At 41.5% G+C, this 23,851-nt stretch overlaps 1 protein-coding gene across 2 annotated transcripts in view; it reads left to right on the plus strand.

Annotated features, from left to right (window-relative positions):
• RBMS3 (RNA binding motif single stranded interacting protein 3) overlaps nt 1-23,851 on the plus strand; it is a 463,288-nt gene that overhangs the window by 420,526 nt on the left and 18,911 nt on the right. The gene's annotated exons all lie outside the window — the stretch shown is intronic.

Below are 23,851 nucleotides of genomic sequence, written 5' to 3' on the forward strand. Positions count from 1 at the left end.
CCGTAGTTGCAATTGTGCTCCATGGAAAACTTACAGATAACTTCATAATTTTTGAACAGTTTTCAATATTTCACTATTGAAAATAATGTCATATTCATTCTGTCTGTAATAATAGTAATTGTAATGTATAGAAATAACTTGAGTGAAATTCCTAGCTACAAAAATCCTTATTCATGCCATCTTTACTTTTGCTACAATTTTAATTTCACATTTGAAATCAAACTTCAAAATAAGAACATGGTAAGTCAATCTATGGAAGATCTTAAAGTGACTATTTTGGAAATAGTAAATATCAAAGATTTTCAAGCCATCTCAGAATGCCTCAAGAAATATAATGCATTTCTAAAACATTACAATTGTGAATTAATGAGGTGCTTGTAAGCTGTTTCACATGTAATTTCCATCTTTATAATCAACCTGTCTCCACCTTGCCTCACCCCAGTTTAAACCCTGAATCAGTATGCCACTCAGTATCAGATGAAGTGAATTGCAGTTTATGAAAGCTTACACTTTTAAATGAACTTTGTTTATCCAAAAAGTTACTACCTCCAGAGATTAACATGGCTTTTCTCCTACCATGCCATGTATGAAATATCTGCTTCATCATCCATACACAATATGTACAAACATATAATTTACATTTTTTTTCCAGAAATCGTGTGTGTCATGGCATACTGAACTCCAAGAGTGTGCAGTTGGTTAGTGTGAACTTTAATGATGGCATTAAATTCTTGTTCTAGACTAGAGTGTTGGTGTCTACTGTAGAAGGACTAAGTTGATTATTGTATGTGAAGGAAGTACTAAATTGGTTAAAATATTATCAGTAACTACAGTAGAATAGGATTTTCTTCAACTTTTTCCTGTCAGCAAATATGGGCAACAGACCTATCCAGTCACTATTTACTCTCTTTTTTCTTGTCTTTTTTACATGGCTAATTTATAGATTTGCAAGATAATAAATAGCAAGTAAATATTTAGATTGATATATGCTGGAAGCCAGAGTTGATTAATGAGAAAGTTTGCTATTTCTTAGAAACTGTTAAAACATAGAATGGTGTTCTTTGACAATGCTACATTTGTACCAGTAGTTTGATTTTACCTTAAAAGAATGGCAGGAAATTAATATTTGAGTTAATTTCCTATGGAGCAAATTGTACCACTGACGAGGAGCTTTAAAAAAAATTCACAGGCATCATCATCATCTGATTGGATTACTCTTCTGTCTTGTGACCACTTTTTAACTTAATTTTTAATTTAGGGACCCATTTTTGTTTATAAGCACCACTCATGTAATGTAATTAAAAACCTTAGATTGTCCACAGAGGTAAAGTATTTTCATTTTCATTATCACCTTTGGTAAATGGACAAAACTTTTCAGGCCAACATTGAGTACTGCCTAAAATAAAATATATGGATGCCCCAATGTTATTTAATTAGTCAGTTAGTTTTTTTCAAGGCTGTCCAAATGATGATTCTGATCAATCTATAACTAAAATAATCAAAAGGGAACAAAATACATCAAGAAAAATAAAATCACTGACAAGCAGAAACAAAAAGACCACATAGCAGAAAGCAAGGCCAAAGCTTTCTAACTCACAGCTTGTGACAACATCCAACTTTTTAGCAATATGTAAAAATTCATATCACCACTATCAAATATCTCAGATAAACCTGTGTGTCTTATGGGGCCAAATCTGGTTCTTAACTGTAGCAAGTTGTCATTCATAAACATATAAATACAGATATGCTAAATCCCTTCCTGTGATTTCCACTTTCCAACTCCCTCAGACTTTTCCAGGACTACCTTTCAGCTAAGTCTTCCTCCTTTTCTGCCTGAATTTCCAGAGATATGGGTGTAGATGTCCTCTCACGTGATGGGCAGGTAATTAAACAGGAAGGTAAGAGTGATGTCCCATTCTTTCCCACTTTCCCAGGATTTAGCTTTTATATAAATGACCCCAGTTTTCTTTATGCAAGATGACCTGGTATAAGCTATCCCACAGAAATTACACTAAACATTTCCATGACCTGAGGGTCCAAACTACCATAACCATACCAACTCAAATTGAGTCTTACTGTATTTCTCCCTGTACATACTCATGTGAACCAGGTTTTTAGTAAAGATTAATGCACTACGAGTTATTGACCTTGATTAAACAAGCTGTTTTATTCATCTGAATATATTCAATATCCTCAGGTGGGATAATTTCAGTTGTCTTTGTTTTTTCTTGCCTTTTCTACTATTATAATTTGTTTATTGATACATTACATGTAAACTTTCAAGCATTCTCTTTCTTTGCAAAAGGCTTTCATTATATTCCCCTTTTAGTTTTAGAAGTCACTATAGTTCATTATTTTTCACATTTTTCTCCAAGTATCCTAAAATGCTATATTAAAAGAAAGAAGATTCCCCAGTAGGCTAAAATGTTTCAATTACATTTTACACATACTGAATTAACATGAGCTCTTTTCTGTACTACATTTTTACCTTTTCTGGAATACATTATGAGTGTTCACATTTTCTAGGAATTGGTCTATTAGCTAAAGTTGGGTGATACTGAAAATCTCTGTCTGAGAGTGCTTCTTGACTAAACTTTCAGATTTATTTTTAGATTGACCACCAAAGTAAAAATTTTCTGACATGAAAGATTAGTCTTTCTCTGTCCCAAGTAGTATAACTTTTGCTGTATAGATGATGTTGGTGATCACTTCGGTGGTAGTGGCAGTATTGTTTTAAGGCTAGCTATTTTGATTTGGTAAATTCAGTCCGTTGTTTCCTAATGTTAAATCACATTTTAACTGAAATGTAGCTTTTACTTTCCTTGTTTTTTATTAGCTGTTTTAAATTAATATAAAACTTACATGTGTGCGATGCTTTATGGCTAATCCTTCCTATATACTGTACTCTAGACATTAAATAAATACATAAGTACATAGAAATAAATAAAGCTATCTTGTTTTAAAAATGAATACTTACAAAAGTATTTCATATTGAAAAGTTCATGTTGCTGTAGTTGTATTTCACTGTATGCCACCTCTTTTCCCACCAGAACTCCAAAAACTTTGAAAAATCTGTTTTTCATCTTAAACTTATGGTTCTTTCTTTTCCTGCCAATACTAGTCTGTATCAGTAGTTTGGGTTTAAGTGATTTCAATCAATTTTGAGCGCAATAATTGTGCTCTGTTTTGCAGAAGTGAATTTTTGTCATCTATACAATTGAAGTAGAAAACATTACAAATGTAGTTAGTTTATAGGGATTACATTTTAGGGCGTATGCCAATATGAACAATCCATTTCCATTGTGCTCAGATTTCCAGTGTTGCCCTTTAAAAATCTGCAATAGGGTGCTTTAAAAGTTCATTGCGTAACAACAAGCTGTTTTCTGCAGACAAGCTTGAAATTAATGAACTGTTCTGTGTCATTAGTATCTGCAGCATTGTTCTGTCCCAGATTAATTTAAAAGCTTGCAGTATGCAAAGTGCTTTTATTAAAAAGCTTTCATATCCTCCCTTGCTTTGTTAATCAGCATAGCATACATTTCAGCCAAAACTATCCTCCTTAGATTTTAGTCAGCAGTACGGCTTTGATTGAAGTAACAAACATTGAGCTTGTCATATAATTCACTACAAGTAATCCTTGACTTGTGACCAGAATTGAGCTCAAAATTTTTGTTGCTAAAAGAGATAATTGTTAAATGATTTTTGCCCCATTTTATGACAGTTTTAACCAAAGTTGTTAAGTGAATCACTGCAATTGTTAACTTAGTAAGATGATGGTTAAGTAAATCTAGCTTTTCCATTGACTCCCATTGGCTTCTGAGAAGGGCACCAAAGATGATCACGTGATTCATAAGTCACTTTTTTCAGTTGTAACTTTGAAAGGTCACTAAAGTAACTGTTGTATGTCAAGGACCACCAGTATTCTGATCATCTATGTGATGCATATAAAAAACTTTTAAGAAGATGAAATGTGCAAATGGAAAATTTGCTGTACAATTTCACACAGGTTGTTTTGTGTAACAAAATCAGTGCTAATAAAAGTGCTACATTGTCAGGCCATCTTAAAGAAGAGGAAGAAAATTTTGTATATTCATAGTTTTTTTATCCTAAAAAAGCCAATTATTTTGGAAGGTACTATAAGTGTAATATAACATGTTTATACTACACCTACATTTCCTGAAAATGAAGTTTGCTTTAGTCATTTTTGTTTTTTATCATTTTTAACCACCTATAACAAAAATGAGTGAACTGTTTGGATTAAGAATATTACAGTTGCTTAGCAACTACAGTTAAAATGATAAAATCCAGGTAACTATAAAGGATATTTGATTTTCAATTTCTGGAATTGTATGATGATGGTCCAAAATCTTAACATAAACACAACTGTTGTCCAAATGTAGCACTATTATACAATAGCAGAGGGGCCTTGGAGGTCTTCTAGTCCAACCCCCTGCCTAGGCAGGAAACTCTACATCACCTCAGACAAATGGCTATCCAACATCTTCTTAAAGACTTCCAGTATTGGAGCACTTCCAGTGTTGGAAGTCTATTATCATCCTTTTCCGTGTCTAGTTTTGATGGTTTATTCTATAGAAGGTTTTCTTCTAACAAGTCAGATCTGTAGTCCATTTAACTCAGTAGTGTCAGTTTCAATTTCAGACAAATACAGAAAGACGTTGGGATTCAACCCAGAATCTTTTACTTTTTAAAAAAAAAAAAGTAACATAACTGTATTTTCATTTCTTTTATCAAGGTTCTTAGTAAAAAATCCCAAAGTTTTGAATATCCACATTGCTTGTAATTTATAAATTTTATTTGTAATATGAATACACTATATAAATTGGAATTTAGCCTGGAAATGGAAATAGTTCTTTCCATTTCTTAGCATAAAAAATAAAATATTAAAAAAGCAATAGAGAGAAGATTTTTCTATTTGTAATAGACAATATTTAGTGTACTTAATGTAACTCTGTGTCCAAAAGGATCTGGTGGCTCAGCAGCTAAGATACTGAGCTGGTCGATCAGAAGGTTGGCAGTTCAACGATTCAAATCCCTACCGCCGCATAACGGGGTGGGCTCCCATTACTTGCCCCAGCTTCTGCCAACCTAGCAGTTTGAAAGCACATAAAAAAATGCAAGTAGGAAAATAGGGGCCACTTTGGTGGGAAGGTACAGTGCTCCGTGCACTTTCGGCGTTGAGATGCTGACCACATGACCAGGGAGACATTTTTTGACAGTGTTTGCTCTTTGGCTTAGAAATTGAGATGAGCACTGCTGCTAGAGTCGGAAACAACTAGCATGCATGTATGGGGGAACATTTACTTTAATATAATTCCAAATAGTATTAGAGATCAATGTTTCTCCAGAGATTTGCTGAAACAATTTGCAAATATGAATTTCTTAGGATATATTTATCCCCCAAACTAGGTTGTCACAAGTATTTTTCTACTGGCCAAAAGTACAAGAGTTTTTTTTCTAGTTGGACAAATTTTCTCTGAAAAAGTATAAAAGAATTTTTGTGTACAGGATGGAAAATAAGTTTATTAATAAGTGGATCCCCAAATTACTCTATGATCTGAATGCCATTCATAGTGCATCATAAACTCCCACTGATCTGATTTCCTTTGTAGTTTAATGAAAGCTGTGCTGGTTAGTGTGGTTATATATGTATATGTATATGTATACTCTTTTTGAAATTAAATCGTTGTTCACTACGTTTGGTTTATATATATGTGTGTGTGTGTGTGTGTGTGTGTGTGTGTGTGTGTGTTATTTGTGCTGATAAATAAATAAAGGGAGACTAGTATAGATCTATTTCAAGCTATTTAGCTCTCATCAGCTAGCCATACCCTTACTGGGATTCGAACCTGTGCTGTATTGCATCTTAGGCAAACGTCTTAGCCATTAAGCCACAGGTCTCCTTATCAGCTGAAGCCAGAGAAGCAGGTATATATTTAGAGTCACAACTCCTGGTAAGCCCCAATTAGGGGAGGAAGCTAACTGCTTCCATCATCTGTCAATCAGCTCGTCATAAGAGTCCATCCCGACAGAAACCCAATATTTTTACTGTTGCCTTTGTTATATTTGTGTTTTTTATTTGTGCTGATAAATAAATAAAGGGAGACTAGTATAGATCTATTTCAAGCTATTTAGCTCTCATCAGCTAGCCATACCCTTACTGGGATTCGAACCTGTGCTGTATTGCATCTTAGGCAAACGACTTAGCCATTAAGCCACAGGTCTCCTCCTTATCAGCTGAAGCCAGGGAGTGTGTGTGTGTGTGTGTGTGTGTGTGTGTGTGTGTGTGTGTATGTATGTATGTATGTATGTATGTGTATATATATATATATATATATATATATATATATATATATATATATATATATATATATATATATATATATATATATATATATATATACACACACACACACACACACACACACACACATATACATATATATATATATACACACATACATACATACATACACACATACATATATATATACACACATACATACATACATACATACATACATACACACACACATACATACACACACACACACACACACACACACACACACATACTCTTTTTGAAACTAAATCGTTGTTTGGTTTCTATTGATTAGTCTCCTTCACTTTAGTGATGACATTTTTTGAACAATTGAGATAATTTCTTAGGTATCTAAATAAAATATTTCATTTACATAAAATTTTCTCATTTTGAAATTTACTCCTGAGGAAAACTTTATTGACAGTGCGCTGTCACTTATATGTCCAGTCAGAACGTAAAATAACTGCTTCTTTTTTTCCTGTTCACATCTTCCCCACAGTAACACCAACATATGTTGGAAGTGATTAAATTCTACTGCTTACTGGTTCTTAATGGTTCTGAAAAGTATGTCACCATACCACCATTTTAGTAAATAAAGAAAGCCCAATGATTTGGGGTTATAAAAATATATTTACAGTGATAATACAGGTATATCACTTCTTAATATTTGCAAATTGCATAAGCAAGTAAATCTCTCAAATTACTTGTAAATCTCAATTTAAGATCAAAAGTCAAGAATAGTAAAAGAACTAATTTTTTTCTATATGAAAAATAGAGTGAAAGGGAAACTGTTAACTTTCTGCATGCATTACGGATACCTGGTTGGGCCAAGAGGGGGGTGTTCCCCTTAGTGAATTATGCCCACCAGGCTTCCGGGCTTTTCACCAGCTGAGAGCCCAGGGCAGGGGTGGGGGGGTGGCAGTGGTTATTAGGGAAAGTCTCAGACCTCAGGAGGTCACTGTGCCTCAGATAGGCGGGTGGGAGTCCCTTTTTGTGAAATGGGGCCTTGGAGTTCAGGTGGGCCTTTTTGTTATGTACCTGTCTCCCTGCTACGTTTCATCGGCCCTGCCGGAGCTGCTGAATGTGTTAGCTGGATTGGCGGTTGATTTCCCCAGGCAGATTGAAATCCTGGGGGATTTCAATCTGCCTTCCATTGGCGAGACATCTGAGTCATCTTGGGAGTTCATGGCTTCCATGATGGCTATGGACCTAATTCAGTTAATTAAAGACCCCACCCATAATGGGGGACACATGCTCGACCTGATTTTTGTCTCTGGGCAGTGGATGAATGATCTAGATTTAGGGGATATTTCTATCCAACCCTTGTCATGGTCAGATCATTTCCTCATCAGGCTTGATTTCCATACTGCTACCCCTCACCAACTAGATGGTTCCGCCCCAGGCGCCTGATGGACCCTTAAAGGTTCCTGATGGAGCTTGGGACTTTTCCTGAATCCCTTGCTCAGAACTCGACTGAAGCCCTAGTGGAAGCCTGGGATAGGGCGGCCACTGGGGCTTTGGATTGTGTTGTGCCTTTGCGGCCTCTGACCCGGTGTCAATCCCGGGTAGCTCCCTGGTTTACCGAGGAGCTCCGGGAGATGAAATGCTGGAAAAGATGCCTAGAGAGTGGTTGGAGGACCAGCCGGTCAGAATCTGATCGAACACCAGTAAGAATTCATATTAAATCCTATTTAGTGGCGATAAAAGCGGCAAAATAGCAACATTTTCCCGCTCTTATCGCATCCGCAGATAACTGCCCAGCCGCCCTGTTTAGGGTGATCCACTCCTTATTTAACCAAGGAGCTAGGAAAGACCCCTTGCAGGGTAGAATTTGTTCAGTATCTGCAGGATAAAATCGCTCAGATCCGGACAGGCTTGGACTCTGACTGGGTAGATTCGGGCAAGTCAATGGGGATGAATCTTGTGGAGACCATCTGGGATGAGTTTGATCCTGTGACCCCCGAGGGCATGGACAGGATTATGGGGAGACTCAGTGCTGCCATGTGTGTGCTGGACCCATGTCCCTCTTGGTTAGTCTCGGCTTCCCAGGAGGTGACACGAGACTGGCTCCAGGCGATTACCAACGCTTCGTTGAGAGAGGGGTTCTTTCCCACCGCCTTGAAGGAGGCGGTGGTGAGGCCCCTCCTTAAGAAGCCTTCCCTGGATCCAGCTTCTTTAGCCAACTATCATCCAGTCTCCAACCTTTGCTTTGTAGCACGTGCGGTAGCACGTCAGCTTCCCCAGTCCCTGGATGAAGTTGTCTACCTGGATCCATTTCAGTCAGGTTTCAGGCCCGGATACAGCATGGAGACAGCATTGGTTGCGTTGGTCGATGATCTCTGGCGGGCCTGGGACAGGGGCTGCTCCTCTGTCCTGGCCCTATTAGACATCTCAGCAGCTTTCGATACCATCGACCATGGTATCCTACTGCGACAACTCGAGGGGTTGGGAGTGGGGGGCACCGTTTTACGGTGGTTCTCCTCTTACCTGTCGGATCGGTCACAGTTTGTGTTGACTGGAGGGCAAGAATCGGCCCCAAGGTGCATCACTTGTGGGGTTCAACATATATATGAAACCACTGGGTGAGATCATCCGTGGTTTTGGGGTACGGTATCATCAATATGCTGATGATACCCAACTTTTCATCTCTACCGCAAACCACCCAAACGATGCCCTCGACGTGATGTCCCGATGCCTGGAGGCTGTGCGGATCTGGATGGGGAGGAACAGGCTCAAGCTCAATCCCTCCAAGATGGAGTGGCTGTGGTTTCCGTCATCCTGATTTGTGCATCTTGTTCCATCTTTGATGATAGGGGGAGAAATTTTAGCCCCCTCAGAGAGGGCCCACAATCTGGACATCCTCCTGGATACGCGGCTTAGTTTTGAAGAACACCTGACGGCCGTGACCAGGGGGGCCTTTTACCAGGTTCGCCTGGTACATCAGTTGCGCCCCTTCCTGGATCAGGATGCTCTGTGCACAGTCACTCATGCCCTCGTCCTTTCTTGCCTGGACTACTGTAATACTCTCTACATGGGGCTGACCTTGAAGAGCACCCGGAAGCTTCAACTAGTCCAGAATGCGGCTGCGCGGGTTATCATGGCGGCACCTAGCTGCTCCCATATTACACTCCTTTTAGGCGGCCTGCACTGGTTGCTCGTTGTCTTCCGGGTGTGATTCAAGGTACTAATTATGACCTTTAAAGCGCTCCATGGCTTAGGCCCAGGGTACCCGCGAGACCACCTACTGCCACCGGTAGCCTCCAATCGTCCAGTGCGATCCCACAGAGTTGGCCTCCTCAGGGTGCCGTTGGCCAGATAGTGACCCCCAGGGGGAGAGCCTTCTCTGTGGGAGCGCCTTCCCTCTGGAATGAGCTGCCCCCGGAGCTTCGTATAATCCCCGACCTCCAGTCCTTCCAACGCGCCCTAAAAAGGTGGCTTTTCCAGCAAGCAAGCCTGGCCTGAACAAAACAAAATAAATTATTGATCACTGTTAATTTTAATTTGAATTTTTTTTTTAAAAAATGTCATTGTCAATTTTAATTGGGTTTGGGATATTTTATTTAAATTTTTTTTAACTTTTGTATTATGTGTTTTAATGTTGTACGCCGCCCTGAGTCCTTGAGAGAAGGGCAGCATATAAATCTAATAAACCTAACCTAACCTTTCTCGCCATCTTCTCTCAGGAAAAAAGTGGCATAAATTCAGGGATGACTCACTGAATAGCCATCTTGCTTAGCAATGGAAAATTTGGTTCCAGTTGTGGTTGTAAGTCGAGAACTATGTTTCGTGCATCCATTCATCCATTCATTCATGGAGGGAGGGAGGGAGGGAGGGAGGCAGAGTGGAAAACAGGAAAAAAAAGGAGGCAGGCAGAGAAGAAAGGAAGGAAAAAGAGAGGAAGAGAGGGAGGAGGGACAGAAACAGAAGAAGGAAGGAAAAGAGATAGAAGGAAGAAAGATGATAAGAAAGAGCCCGGAGGAGAAGGGGCATATAAGTGGAGGTTCGTGTGCGTGAATAGAGTTCCATGCATGCATACTTGTTCATTTCTTCTGCAGCCCAATTTTGAACAGATTGCGACCTGGTAGTGGGCCATGGCCTGAGGATTGGGGATCCTTGTTCTAAGATTATTCTCTTCAAGACATCTTGAAATAAATGTCAAGGTATTTCATGAATCTCCGATCTTCCCCCTACAACCTTTTCTCCCAAGAGAGAAGATATTTTTCCTGTCCTGCCAAAGCAATCAATGTGCCAGAACCTAAAACCCTGATCCCTGGATCACAGCCATCCTTCAATTGAGAAGACTTAGAATTTGGGGTGGGTTTGACAAGGAGAGAAACATGATCACAAGACAAAGAAAAATTTAAAGTGCGCCCGCCGTTCTTTCTCCAATAGCCTGCTGTCCAGCCATAATTTCCTGCCCCCTGCTTGTCTTCCATAGCCACCTGCTGCTCCCCCAGTTTTCCACATCACTGCTGCCTGTAGCTCCCCACTGCCCAATTTGCTACTGGGAGGCTACTTATTCCGAACAACAAATCACCTGAGTAAAAACATGCCTCAGGGAATGGGCCAGGGCAAGGGATTGGGAGTAGAGGGCTTGGGAATCATTGGTGGTAGAGAATTGATGGCAGAGGGCCAGCAGAGGGAAAAAGGTTACTTGCAGAGGGGAACTGGAAGACAAGTGGGCGCAGACAAGTGTCAGTGCCCATTCATCCCTTTTTGCTCAAATTATTTGGTTGAGTTTGAAGCACTCAGTTTCCCCCACACTACCACCTAATGAATAGTTACAGTTAAGTAAAACTGAGGCTTCAGTTTTCTTAGTCCTCCATTTTTAGATGCTTCCACTTCCTTTTCCATACTGCATTATGTTCACTATGCAACTGATTCTGGCTAAATAGGTAGTTATGTTCACATGACAAATTTCAAATAAATATGAAAGAAATAGCTTTTCTACAGTTACATATTTTAAAAGAATAAGTCTGAGGATATTTATGGTAAAATGAGTAATAAAACTTCTGAGTAGTATAATATTTTTACCGATAATGTATAATTCAAAGAATTGAATTGCATACATACATTTTCAATATCCTATAATTAAATGATAAAGTGCATTTTGAGGGAGAATAGATTGTTATTGGCAGAGCTAAATGGAGAACATATCTCATTTCTGATCTGTGTTTGATTTTCCTGAGGGCTACCAGTAAAAAAAATTAGTATACAGAATAGAATAAATTGATGGTTTTTCTCCAGAGTTAATCAAGTATAGCATCAACCTCTATTATTTCTTTCCTGTTTGTCAAAAGTTTTATTTTCTAACTTCCTTTTGTGTGCTCTTTTACTGTTAAGACAAACTTTATCTCCTCAGGTCTGAATGAGTGATAATCAGCTGCTGTCTTAGTTTGTACAATTATAATTCTTTCAAGCTGGAATGGGAATATTATTAATGGAAGGCATGCCTGACTTGTACCTCTAGGGGCAAAATTCATTACCTTCTGAAATCAACCAAACATTGAGAGAAGTACAGAGTCTCTTTTTCATCTCTGAAAATACTGTATTTCCATATCTTTAAAAGATTAGCAATATTGATTTTTGTATTTCAGCAGAGTACTTTAGATATATATGACATGATAATCATAGAAGGTGAAAGCTGATCTTTGTAGTAGGAATATTTGAGGAGTGTAGAATATTATTTTCTGGAAAGAAAGAAAATGGATATTGATTAAGAAATGTATAAGCTCCATATAAGTTAGTTATCCTACTTTGAAAATAGTTTTTATCCACAGAAGAGCATTTCTCAGATCATTGTTGAATGATACAAAATAAAAATACTTGAGGTTTTCATTCAATTCCAGTGCATGATTTTACTATGCAGAAACTAAGTACATCCCAAGAATGAGAAAAGCACCTACATACACATATTTTGTGCTAAGTAATAGAATAGCACATTTTAATAAACTATGCTTTAATACAGCTTCTCAACCCTTTCTTCACCACAGACTCTCTTTAAATAAATTTTGTGGCCACAAATCATGGCCAAGGACTCCCAAGACCTCTCAAGATTTAAATCATACGATTTCAAAAAAAGATTTTGTGGACACCAAAGGTCTGCGGATCACAGGACCACTGCTTTAATATATTTGGAGAAGTTCAACTCTTAAGGTACTTCTTACTGGGGTAATAGAGGAGGAAATTGGAGATTTACCTGAAACTTAGAATTAGTAAAGAAATGCAAGAGCCCTGAAATTGGATGTTTTTCCGTTTTCCAGGAGGAAGGAGGTACATTTCAGAATAACAAAAGACAGCACGGTTGGGGGAGATTGAAAACAGCTCCTCGTTAGTAGTGTCCTGAGTATGTTTTATGGTGCAAGAGTCTGCTTTAGTTTGGCAAAATAAAGAGTGAAAAACAATAAAGGAGGTTGCTCAGAAAAGTATCAGTGTGCCTTTCTTTGTTTTTGGAGCCTGATAAGCCTAGTACCGCAGCTGCTCTTTTATCATTTGGAAGTCAAAAACATGCTGCCTTTGAATCTGGAGTTATGATGTACCCATCATGACAGGTAGTCATAAATGTTCTCACTCACATTAATGTATTTAATATGGCTTTAAAATAATTCAGAATGTCACACTGTCATTAGTTTAACCATGTATTTGATGAAAAAACTATGAAACTGGTTGTTGATTATCATTCTAATATGATACCCACAGTTCATCTTTCAAAGACATTTTCCTTTTACGATCTCTCCCATCGTTTTTCCTCAGCATTATTCACAGAATGAGAGCTTGATATTTTCCTTTTGTCAGTCTCAATCTGATTGATTGGACAAGCTGTGTATTTCCTTTACGTATGCCCTTGTAATGTACACATTACATTTCTTCCCGCAGGGATTTTAATCAGAAAAAGTAATGGCCTTTAGCTTTTCTCATTAGCAAAATGGAAAAGGCTCCATATCCAATCCATTCGAAATAGACTCTTGTAATAAGAGCTTGCTAAAAAAAATGGCAGAATGCCAAGCAACATGCTTTCTTACCTTAAAGGAATTCCAGCTGAAAAGAAAACAGAAAATTAAAAATCTTTATATATAGCAAGCAGACATTTTCAGCTATAATTCATTATATACCATATGCATGGCAGGAAGTTTGTTTGCTCTTCTTAGGACCAAAACATTTGCAAATGTTAGATATCCCCCCCCCCCGACAGAGATTTTCACCAAGGTCCTCTGTTCCGGCGGGAACAGAGGTTTAATCCCATTGGTCAAAAGGTCTGACAGATCCCTTTAAAAGGGGATGCTGCCAGACCCTTCCTCAGCCGGATGTTTACCTGACTTGCAATAAAGAGCTTTTGTTACTGGAGCCTTTGTGTGCCTTCCTTTACCCGATCTAACAGCAAACTTACTTAGGAGAAAATTCTCTATAAAAATTGGGAAATTTGCATATATAGAGTTGATGTGTTGTTCTCCTTAAGGAAACTTCAGTGACATCATCAGCAACATTTAGAAGGACAAAAACACATTATATCATTATAGATTTTATAAAAGTAATATGTTCTTCCTGCTGTTCTCCTGAAACTTCATTCAATGTTGTTTTGCTTTAGATATTAATAAATTGATTGAAACTTTAACCAGAACAACAACTGGCCACTTATATGTCTATTAAAAATTTACCAGAAGCATTCTGGAAGTTGTGTATCTATTTTAATCCTGTCTGAAATAATTTACAATCAGTGCCCTGAATTTTCAGTGTGGAGGCAAGACATGATTAATTCTTTTTCATAGATAGTTTCCTTCTCCAGCACAGATTTCATTAACTACTTCTTGGCATTAAAATTCTTAGCATTGACATTTGTCTTCAGATTGCAGAGGACAGTGCAGGGTTCTGATGCAATCAACTGCATAAATTGAGAATTTTTAACACACTATGAATGGGCTAAATGATGCTGAAACTATTCTTTAAATTTTATGTTGCTTTTGTAGTGTAATATTGCAGTAGCACTTCCATAAGATGGGGGAGGGGAGAGATAGTCAGTTTATCATCCTGCAGTCTAGAATGTTACTTGCTGAAGATGATGATGTCAGCTGCATTAGTAAACCAGACAAAAATCAAGCCCACAGGAAGGCTAAAATTACTTTTATTATTCCATAGTAACAAAATATTGCAATTGTGATTGTGCTATATTTACTCCTCTTTCTTATACCCCAACAAATTAGGGACACATCTACCTTAACCACTTTCAAATATTATCTGGCTTTTCGGAAATTTGACAACGTTGCAGCTCCCTTTGCCTAGGCAGCTGTTCCTTCATATATCCATCAAGATCATCTTTCTTGCTCTTTCTTGCATGCCTACTTGTGTTAGTTTTTGTACAATTGCTGCACACATATTGTTGGAAACTGTTCACTGAAGGCAAAGGCATATTTACTTTGGAGAGAGCCTAATCATTGAAATAAAATAGGCTGCAATTAGAACAATTTCAGCAGCATCCTCATCATTGTTTGAATGGTAGATGGTACTGTTTAGCATATCTGTCAGTGGCTCCTCCACAATAATCAACAGAATGATCCTTGGTTCTTTCAGATAGATGTGAAAAGGTCTGCTGGTGAGAGTATTCCTGAATATTATGATGTTGTTAATATAATGTGGTAGAATGCTTATGCCAGCTGCTATGCAATATTTTCAGAAATCCGTATCATTTTAACAAATATCAGTGGCCAGTATATTTAAAATAAATATCAGACAAAGCAGATAATAACAAGACCTGCAAACAAGAACTTATTGGAGTATAAAATAAAATAAAAAAGTCATAGAAACTAAAGTACTCTGGGACTTTAGAATGTCTGTAGAAATACAACCATTGTGGCAAAAGAAAGCAAAGATAGTGCCAATAGTAATACGTGCCATTAAAAATGTCTGAGTGAATCCAGAAAGAGGGAAGAGACAGAGGGGATGGAAGAGTGTGTGCTGTGCACAGGCTGTGAGTTTTTAAAACTTCAAGTGAATCCAGGAAGAGGGAAGAGGCAGAGGGGCTGGAAGTGTGTGTTAAGACCAGGAAGGACAGCCATATTTCCTCTGTAAGTAGCTGTTTTATTGTTTTGTGTATTAATTTATTCTTATTTAAGTAGTAAGTGCACAAAATAATAAATTTCCTTTTTTTAATATCTTTTTTTTGGTAGGTCATTCTTTGGGGCAAAGAATTCAGTGACATCAACTTGGACACTCCCACCCACTTATATGACTACCAAGCTACTCACACCCAATCACATAACTGCCAAACCACTTCCACTCAGTCACATGACTGCCAAGCCACTTCCACAAAACAGAATAGATTCTAAAAAATGTTGAAACCCACCACTGAATTAATGTTACCTCACACAAACAAAGGGAGATAAGCACTCTTAAATATATATATCAGCCAGGCAGAAACGGGGTTGTATATGTTCCTGACTGATCTCGGATATTCAATTTTATTTTAACTTGCCCAAAGTGATTTATATATGCATAAGTCTATATTCCTTAGTCTATATTGTTATTTTAAAAATGGATATGCATTATTATGCATAGTTTATTACTTGATTAGTCTTATAACAATATCAAAATTTAGAGAGGACTACCGTATTTTTCAGAGTATAAGATGCACCTTTTTTCCTAAAAAAGAGGGTGAAAATCTGGGTGCGTCTTATACTCTGAATGTAGCTCCATCCACTCGCTCCACGCATTGCATTTTGGGGGGGTTCCATGCAGCAGGGATCCTCACTTTCACATGGAGCCTGATTCCTGAAGCAGCCTGGGGAATTGCGTTCAAAGCCTTTTCAAAGAAAGCATTTTTGGGCGCCAGCTACAGCCCAAAAATTATCACAGTTCCCAGGGCCACTTCGGGAATCAGGCTCTGACCAAGGTAACAAAGATGCTAATCAGATGAATACTGATGGATGCTGCTGGCGAAAGCCTGGACCTTGAATTCCTGAGCTTTAACTCGTAACCCTTTAATTTGTGTATCGCTTCTCACTATTCTAAGAAGGGGTTCTAATGTGAGGATAAACAGTAGGGGGGATAGCGGGCATCCTTGTCTTGTGCCTTTACCAATCACAATGTCACCCGCCTCTTCTCCATTTACCAATATTGTCGCGGTTTGTCGTACATAAATTGCCCGAATTGCATTTAAAAAACTTTCTCCAAACTTCATGTTTTCTAGTTGTGACAACATAAAATTCCAATTTACCCGATCAAAAGCCTTTTGTGCGTCAAGAAACATAAATGCCACTTGTTTATCTGGCCGAGCTTTGGTCGCACTGACCGATGATCTCTGGCGAGCCAGGGATAGAGGGCATTCCTCTATCCTGGTGCTTCTTGACCTCTCAGCGGCCTTCGATACCATCGACCATGGTATCCTTCTGCGGCGGCTGGAAGAGGTGGGAGTGGGAGGCACCGTTTTACGGTGGTTCTCCTCTTACCTCTCTGGCAGATCGCAATCGGTGTTGGTCGGAGGACAGAGGTCAACCCCTAGGCCCCTTGAATATGGGGTGCCGCAGGGCTCGGTCCTGTCCCCCCTCCTATTTAACATCTACATGAAGCCGCTGGGTGAGATCATTCGTCGGTACGGGATTCAATACCACCAGTATGCAGATGATACCCAGCTGTATCTGTCCGCCCCGTGCCAACTCAGTGAAGCAGTGGAAGTAATGTGCCAGTGCCTGGAAGCTGTCAGTGTCTGGATGGGAATAAACAAGCTTGCGCTCAACCCTGACAAGACTGAGTGGCTTTGGATGCTGCCCCCCAAAGATAGTCCAGAAATTCCACCTTTAAACCTGGGAGGTGAAATCTTACACCCGTCAGAGAGTGCCCACAACTTGGGTGTTCTCCTGGATCCACAGCTGACATTAGAACACCATTTGTCAGCTGTGACCAGGGGAGCTTTTGCCCAGGTTCGCCTGGGGCACCAGTTGTGGCCCTATCTGGACCGGGAGGCACTCCAAATGGTCACTCATGCCCTCGTCACCTCAAGGCTCGACTACTGTAATGCGGTCTACATGGGGCTGCCCTTGAAAAGTGTTTGGAGACTACAATTGGTCCAGAATGCAGCCGCGTGAGCGATACTGGGTGTACCTAGATACACCAATGTTACACCTATCCTCCGTGAGCTGCATTGGCTCCCTATTGGTCTCCAAACATGCTTCAAGGTGCTGGTTATCACCTTTAAAGCCCTACATGGCCGAGGACCTGGATATCTCCGTGACCACCTCCTACAACATACCTCCCAGCGCCCAATAAGATCTCACAGGGTGGGCCTTCTCCAGGTGCTGTCGACTACACAATGTCGTCTGGCGGCTCCTCGGGGGAGAGCCTTCTCTGTAGCTGCCCCGGCCCTATGGAACGATCTACCCCCTGAGATCCGGACCCTCCCCACACTCTCGGCCTTCCAAAAGTCTTTTAAGACCTGGCTGTTCCGGCAGGCCTGGGGCTGCTGATCTTTGATTGAGCTTCAGCCCCATTAAAATCGAGTGCATGTTGTGTCTTTTTTTATTCGTTTCTGTCTTGTATTTTAAATTCTTTCAATATTTTTTAAACTGTTTTTATGTAAGCTGCCCGGAGTCCTTTGGGATTGGGCGGCATACAAATCCATTAAAATTGAATTGAAATTGAAATTGAAATTTCCAGCCATGGGTTGTAACTAGATTACTCTTATTTAAACAGGTGGAGATTTTGCTTTTTAATATCTATATTCCTCCACTTAATAAGAATAATGTGATTAACAAGATTTGGGAAAGCAAAGATTATTTTATTCTTGGCTGTTCAGCTGAATTTCCCAAAGCTGCAATAATTATAGGTGGGGACTTAAATGCTAGAATGGGACCAAATGATCAAGCATTATTTAGTCATTTTAAGATTCATTATGATGAAAATGTAATAGGAGAATCTTTGCATTCCAGACAATTAGGGCTAGGGTCAGGATTAGGGTTAGGGTTGGGTTAGGGTCAGGGTTAGGGTTAGGGTTAGGGTTAGGATCAGGGTTAGGGTTGGATTAGGGTTAGGGCCAGGGTGAGGGTGAGGGTTAGGGTTAGGGTTAGAGTTAGGATTAGGGCTAGGGTTAGGGTTGGGTTAGGGTCAGGAGCGATAGAGGATGGCAGCCTTAGGGGTGAGGACTTGTCATCTTAAAGATCGGCGCTCTCCCTCCTTCTCGATCTGTTCAAGCCACCCCCAGACTTTGGACCCCCAGACTTTGGACCTTTTAGATCCTCAGGAGAGGGGGAAGACAAGGCATTCCCCTGCACGTGGTCTGTTATAGGTGATTGTGTTAATCTTCATCTTGATCTGGAGGGTGTGAGACTGGAAAGTTGCTGCTTGCTAACATTGGGCATCTACACCTTGCCCCCCTCCATCTACAATCACCCTGCACAATACCGACTTTTGGACCTTTGACCTTGGGTGTCTTTCTGGGACCTAGAGGAAGGGAGAGGAGCGGAGCAGCTCTCCCTCCTCCTTTATACCATCGCTTTTATATCACATTAGCGCAGTGCTCCGCAAATTTTAATGAATGTGGTGTGTATGGTGTGCCTGTTTGATGTCTGTACCCACTTTTTTTTATACTCATTATTGTTGTAGTTTTTGTGTTTTAATTGACTTATGTGGGGACTGTCTGGGTGAGTGGCTGTGTATGTATGTTAGGATTGGGATTATAACCTGGTACCTCCTCCACTGAGTGCGATTGCATAAGTGGTAGGGGGGCCCAGGCCTACCTCCCATCCTAGTATGACTAATTCAAATCGCCTGCCGGAGGCCGTGAGAGGGGAAATGGGGTCTACGGTTGCGGGGGTGGGCCGGAGCATTACGGTCATTATGGGGAGGGGCAGGTATGACGGGAACTTCAGAGCTAGCCATTAACAGGGAAGGAGGGTCCGCTACGTCACAGCGATCCCCCCTTCCGGCCCTGTTAGTTCCACTCCAGGGCCGCATGGCGAGAATTGTCAGGGCCCTGGTCTCAGGCTGTTGTTGCTAAATGCCAGGTCTGTGGTTCATAAAGCTCCCCTCGTCCGGGACCTAATAGTAGATGAGGGGGCAGACCTGGCATGTATTACTGAAACCTGGCTGGGCCCGGAGGGAGGGGTCCCCCTCACTGAAATGTGCCCAGAGGGATTTCAGGTGCTCCACCAGCCGCGACCTCAGGGAAGGAGTGGGGGAGTGGCTGTCATCGTCTGAAGGTCATTAGTTCCTCGTAGGATCCCTGCTCCAGAGCTTGTCAGGTGAGAGTCCTTGTTGTTGAAGTTGGACCTTGGGGGTCAAGTGGGCTTGCTGTTAACGTATCTACCTCCCAACAGTGTTGCAACAGCCCTCCCCTCGCTCCTCGAGTCAGTAGACAAACTGGCGGTAGAGTTCCCCAGGCTTATGGTGCTGGGGGACTTCAACCTGCCTACCCTTGGTGAACGCTCTGATGGGGCGCAGGAGTTCATGGCTTCCATGACAGCCATGGACTTGAACCAAGTAATCCGGGGTTTGACTCTTCAGTGGGTCACACACTTGACCTCGTATTCCTCTCGGAGCAGTGGAGGTGTGATCTAGAATTGAGGGGTATTAAGATCCTGCCCTTGTCATGGTCTGATCACTTCCTACTGAGGGTTGACCAATCCCCCACTGTAGGGAGGAGGAACCAATTAGGTGGTTCCGCCCCAGACGCCTGATGGACCCTATGGGATTTCAGACAGCGCTTGGAGTGATACCTGACACTCTCGTCCACAGTCCAGTCGAGTCCTTAGTCGCTGCCTGGAATGCAGCGGCGACGGGGGCTCTAAACAGGATTGTGCCTTTGCAGCCTCTCCGAGGTAGCGGATCCAGGAGAGCTCCTTGGTTTACCGAGGAACTCCGGGAGATGAAGCGCCAAAAGAGACATCTAGAGTGCCACTGGAGGGTCAGTAAGTCTGAGTCAGACCGAGCACTGATGAGAGCCTATATCAGAGCCTATCTCGTGGCAATACGGGCGGCAAAATGTTCGCATTTTGCCGCTCTTATTGCGTCCACTGAATAGTGCCCAGGACAATAACCCGCTCCCTCCTGAAAGGGAGGGGCACGGATGAACCTTTGCAAGGTAGAGCTGAGGAATTTGTTCAATATTTAACCGATAAAGTCGCTCGGATTCGGACAGACCTGGACTCCAATTGCACAGTACTAGCCGAGGTACTGGGGGAAGGTCTTGAGCGGAGTTTGTGGATTGAGTTTCAACTTGTCACGCCTGAGGAAGTGGACAAGGCCATGGGAGCAGTAAGTGCTTCCACTTGTATACTGGACACGTGCCCTTCCTGGCTGGTTTCGACCAGCAGGGAGGTAACATGCAGCTGGATCCAGACGATAATTAACACCTCTCTCTGGGAGGGATCCTTCCCGCTCCTCTTAAAGGATGCGGTGGTGAGACCCCTCCTGAAGAAACCGTCTCTGGACCCAGCCATTTTGAGCAACTATCATCCGGTCTCCAACCTCCCCTTTGTAGGGAAGGTTGTTGAGAAAGTGGTGGCCTCTCAACTCCGACAGTCCTTGGATGAAACCGATTATCTGGATCCCTTTCAGTCCAGTTTCAGGCCTGGCTACAGCAGGGAAACGGCTTTGGTCGCGCTGATTGATGATCTCTGGCGAGCCAGGGATAGAGGTCAGTCCTCTATCCTAGTGCTCCTTGACCTCTCAGCGGCCTTCGATACCATCGACCATGGTATCCTTCTGCGATGGTTACGAGAGGTGGTTCTCCTCCTAACTCTCGGACAGGTCGCAGTCGGTGTTGGTCGGAGGATAGAGGTGGACCCCAAGGCCCCTCAATTATGGGGTGCCGCAGGGCTCGGTCCTGTGCCCCCTCCTATTTAACATCTACATGAAGCCGCTGGGTGAGATCATATGGCGGCACGGGATTAAATACCACCAATACACGGATGATACACAATTGTATCTGTCCGCCCCGTGCCAACTCAGTGAAGCAGTAGAAGTGATGGGCCATTGCCTGGAGGCTGTCAGGGTCTGGATGGGAATGAACAAGCTTGCACTCAATCCCGACAATCCTGAATGGCTATTGATGTTCCCTCCCAAAGATTGGCTAATTATTCCATCTCTCAGTCTGGGGGGTGAAATTATACGCCCCTCAGAGAGGGTTCGCAATTTGGGAGTCGTCCTGGATTCATAGCTGACTTTAGATCACCAGTTATCGGCTGTGACCAGGGGGGTCTTTGCCCAGGTTCGCCTGGTGCACCATTTGCGACCCTATCTGGACCGGGAGGCACTTCAGATAGTCACTCATGACCTCAAGACTGGACTACTGTAATGCGCTTTACATGGGGCTGCCCTTGAAAAGTGTTTGGAGACTACAATTGACTTCAGCTAGTCCAGAATGCAGCCGCGCGAGCAATTGTGGGTGCACCTAGGTATACCCACGTTACACCTATCCTCCGCGAGCTGCACTGGCTCCCCATTGGTCTCCGGACTCACTTCAAGGTGCTAGTTGTTACTTATAAAGCCCTACATGGTATCGGACCTGGCTACCTGAGAGACCGCCTCCTGCCAGTCACCGCTCAAAGACCTATTAGATCCCACAGACTAGGCCTCCTCCGGATTCCATCTGCCGGCCAATGTCGGCTGGCGACTCCCCGGGGGAGGGCCTTCTCTGTGGCTGCTCCAGCCCTATGGAATGATCTCCCCGTTGAGATCCGGACCCTTACTACCCTCCCGGCCTTCCTTAAAGCTACTAAGTCCTGGCTGTTCCGGCAGGCTGGGGGCTGTTAAAGCACCCAGCCCCGTCTTAATTGTGACTGTTGTGGATTTTAAAATTGTTTGTATTGTCTTATTTATTCCCTCCCCTGTTTATTGTGAGCCGCCCGGAGTCCTTCGGGAGTGGGCGGCATACAAAACCAATAAACCCAACCTAAACCTAAACCTAATTTAAAGACCCTAAAGCTAATCGGGCAGGTTGTGTGTAAGACAAATGACTGTACATTTGGATCTTTGTATCCTTAACGGGTCCCCATGGGGCGACTTTCCAGCAGAATATACATATCGGGGAGCAGGAAGAAAATCCACAGTTGATTACTGGATAATATCATATGACCTCCTGAAGTTCTTACAAAAGATGGAGGTAGACTTGCGACTGGAAAGCAATCATAATACAATACTCCTTACTCTCACATTGCACCAGAAATCTCTAAGGGCAGGCACAGCCTACCTACCCAGGTTAGTCAAAATACCCAGGTAAAAATTAAATGGAACTAGAAAAACACTAAGGAAGTTACCAAATGGATGTTAGCCCCTGAAACCATAGAGCTACGTACATCTCTGCTAAGAAATAAGTGTGGAGGATCTTACCTAGAGGGGTTTGAATCCTTAATTTTAAATTTGAATTCGCTTCTCAGTAATAGATCACTAGCTCACTCCAAAAGGCGAGAAAGATTGCATGCAACTAAAAAGGATATATAATATGGAATACAAGAAAAGTAAAAGTGCCTCCTTTGAGGATCACACTTACTACTTAAAGCAGTTGAAAGCACAATATAAGAACCTTCTAAAAGAAAAGAAAAGTGCGGCTCTGAAGGAGTCTTGGCATAGACTAATTATGGCAGTCATGGACAAAAAATACATCCCTTTTTTGGTACATCACCAGGGGATTGGGAAAATCTCCCCTACCCTCAACAAATCAGATTCCGATTCATGCCTGGAGTATTTTAGGGAGCTTTATATAGATCCTGACTATGTAACCAAGGAGAGCCAAGCTAGTTTGGACCAAACTCCTTACTGGCCCCATTACACCAGAAGAGGTATCCCGGTTGATCGGAGCCCTAAAGGCTAATAAGGCACCCGGGGCTGATAATGTCCTGCCAGAAATAATCAAAAAGAACGCCAGTTGATGGGCTCCACTTTTAGCATCACTGTTTACATTTATAGATAAAAAAAGGCCATATGCCTAGAGATTGGGGAGTAGCAATTATTATACCAATTTATAAAAATGGTAATAGAAATGATCCAGGCAATTATAGACCCATTAGTCTTCTAAGTGTTATTAGTAAACTGTATGCCAAACACCTAAATTATAAACTTCAAGATTGGCTAATTTCATGGGGGATAATCAAAGATGAACAAGCCAGTTTTAGAGAAGGAAGATCTACTGTGGATCATATCTTGGTACTCCACCATTTAGTACAAAAATACACATATAAAAAAAAATCCTCTCTTTTTGTGGCCTTCCTTGATTTTAAGAAGGCCTTTGATTCAATATCCAGGATTACCCTCCGGGAGAAATTAAAATGCACCTCTATTGATAAACGCCACCTCATACAAAAACTGTATGCCAATTCCACCTTGAAAGTGAGGTGCAATCCCCAAGGGAGTTTAGTACCAGTAAGGGTACCAAAAGGAGTACGGCAGGGTTGCATCCTGTCCCCCTCCCTCTTTAACTTCTATATCAATCCTCTGATCGATCTCTTACAGAACCCTGATTTCCATCCTCCTAACCTAGCACAATGCAAAATTCCACTTATCTTATATGCTGATGATGCCGCTATCATT

The sequence above is a fragment of the Thamnophis sirtalis genome, unplaced genomic scaffold (genome assembly GCF_051295495.1).
Source record: "Thamnophis sirtalis isolate CommonGarterSnake01/CBP01778 unplaced genomic scaffold, rThaSir2_p1.2 scaffold_4, whole genome shotgun sequence".
NCBI classification, from domain to species: domain Eukaryota; kingdom Metazoa; phylum Chordata; class Lepidosauria; order Squamata; family Natricidae; genus Thamnophis; species Thamnophis sirtalis.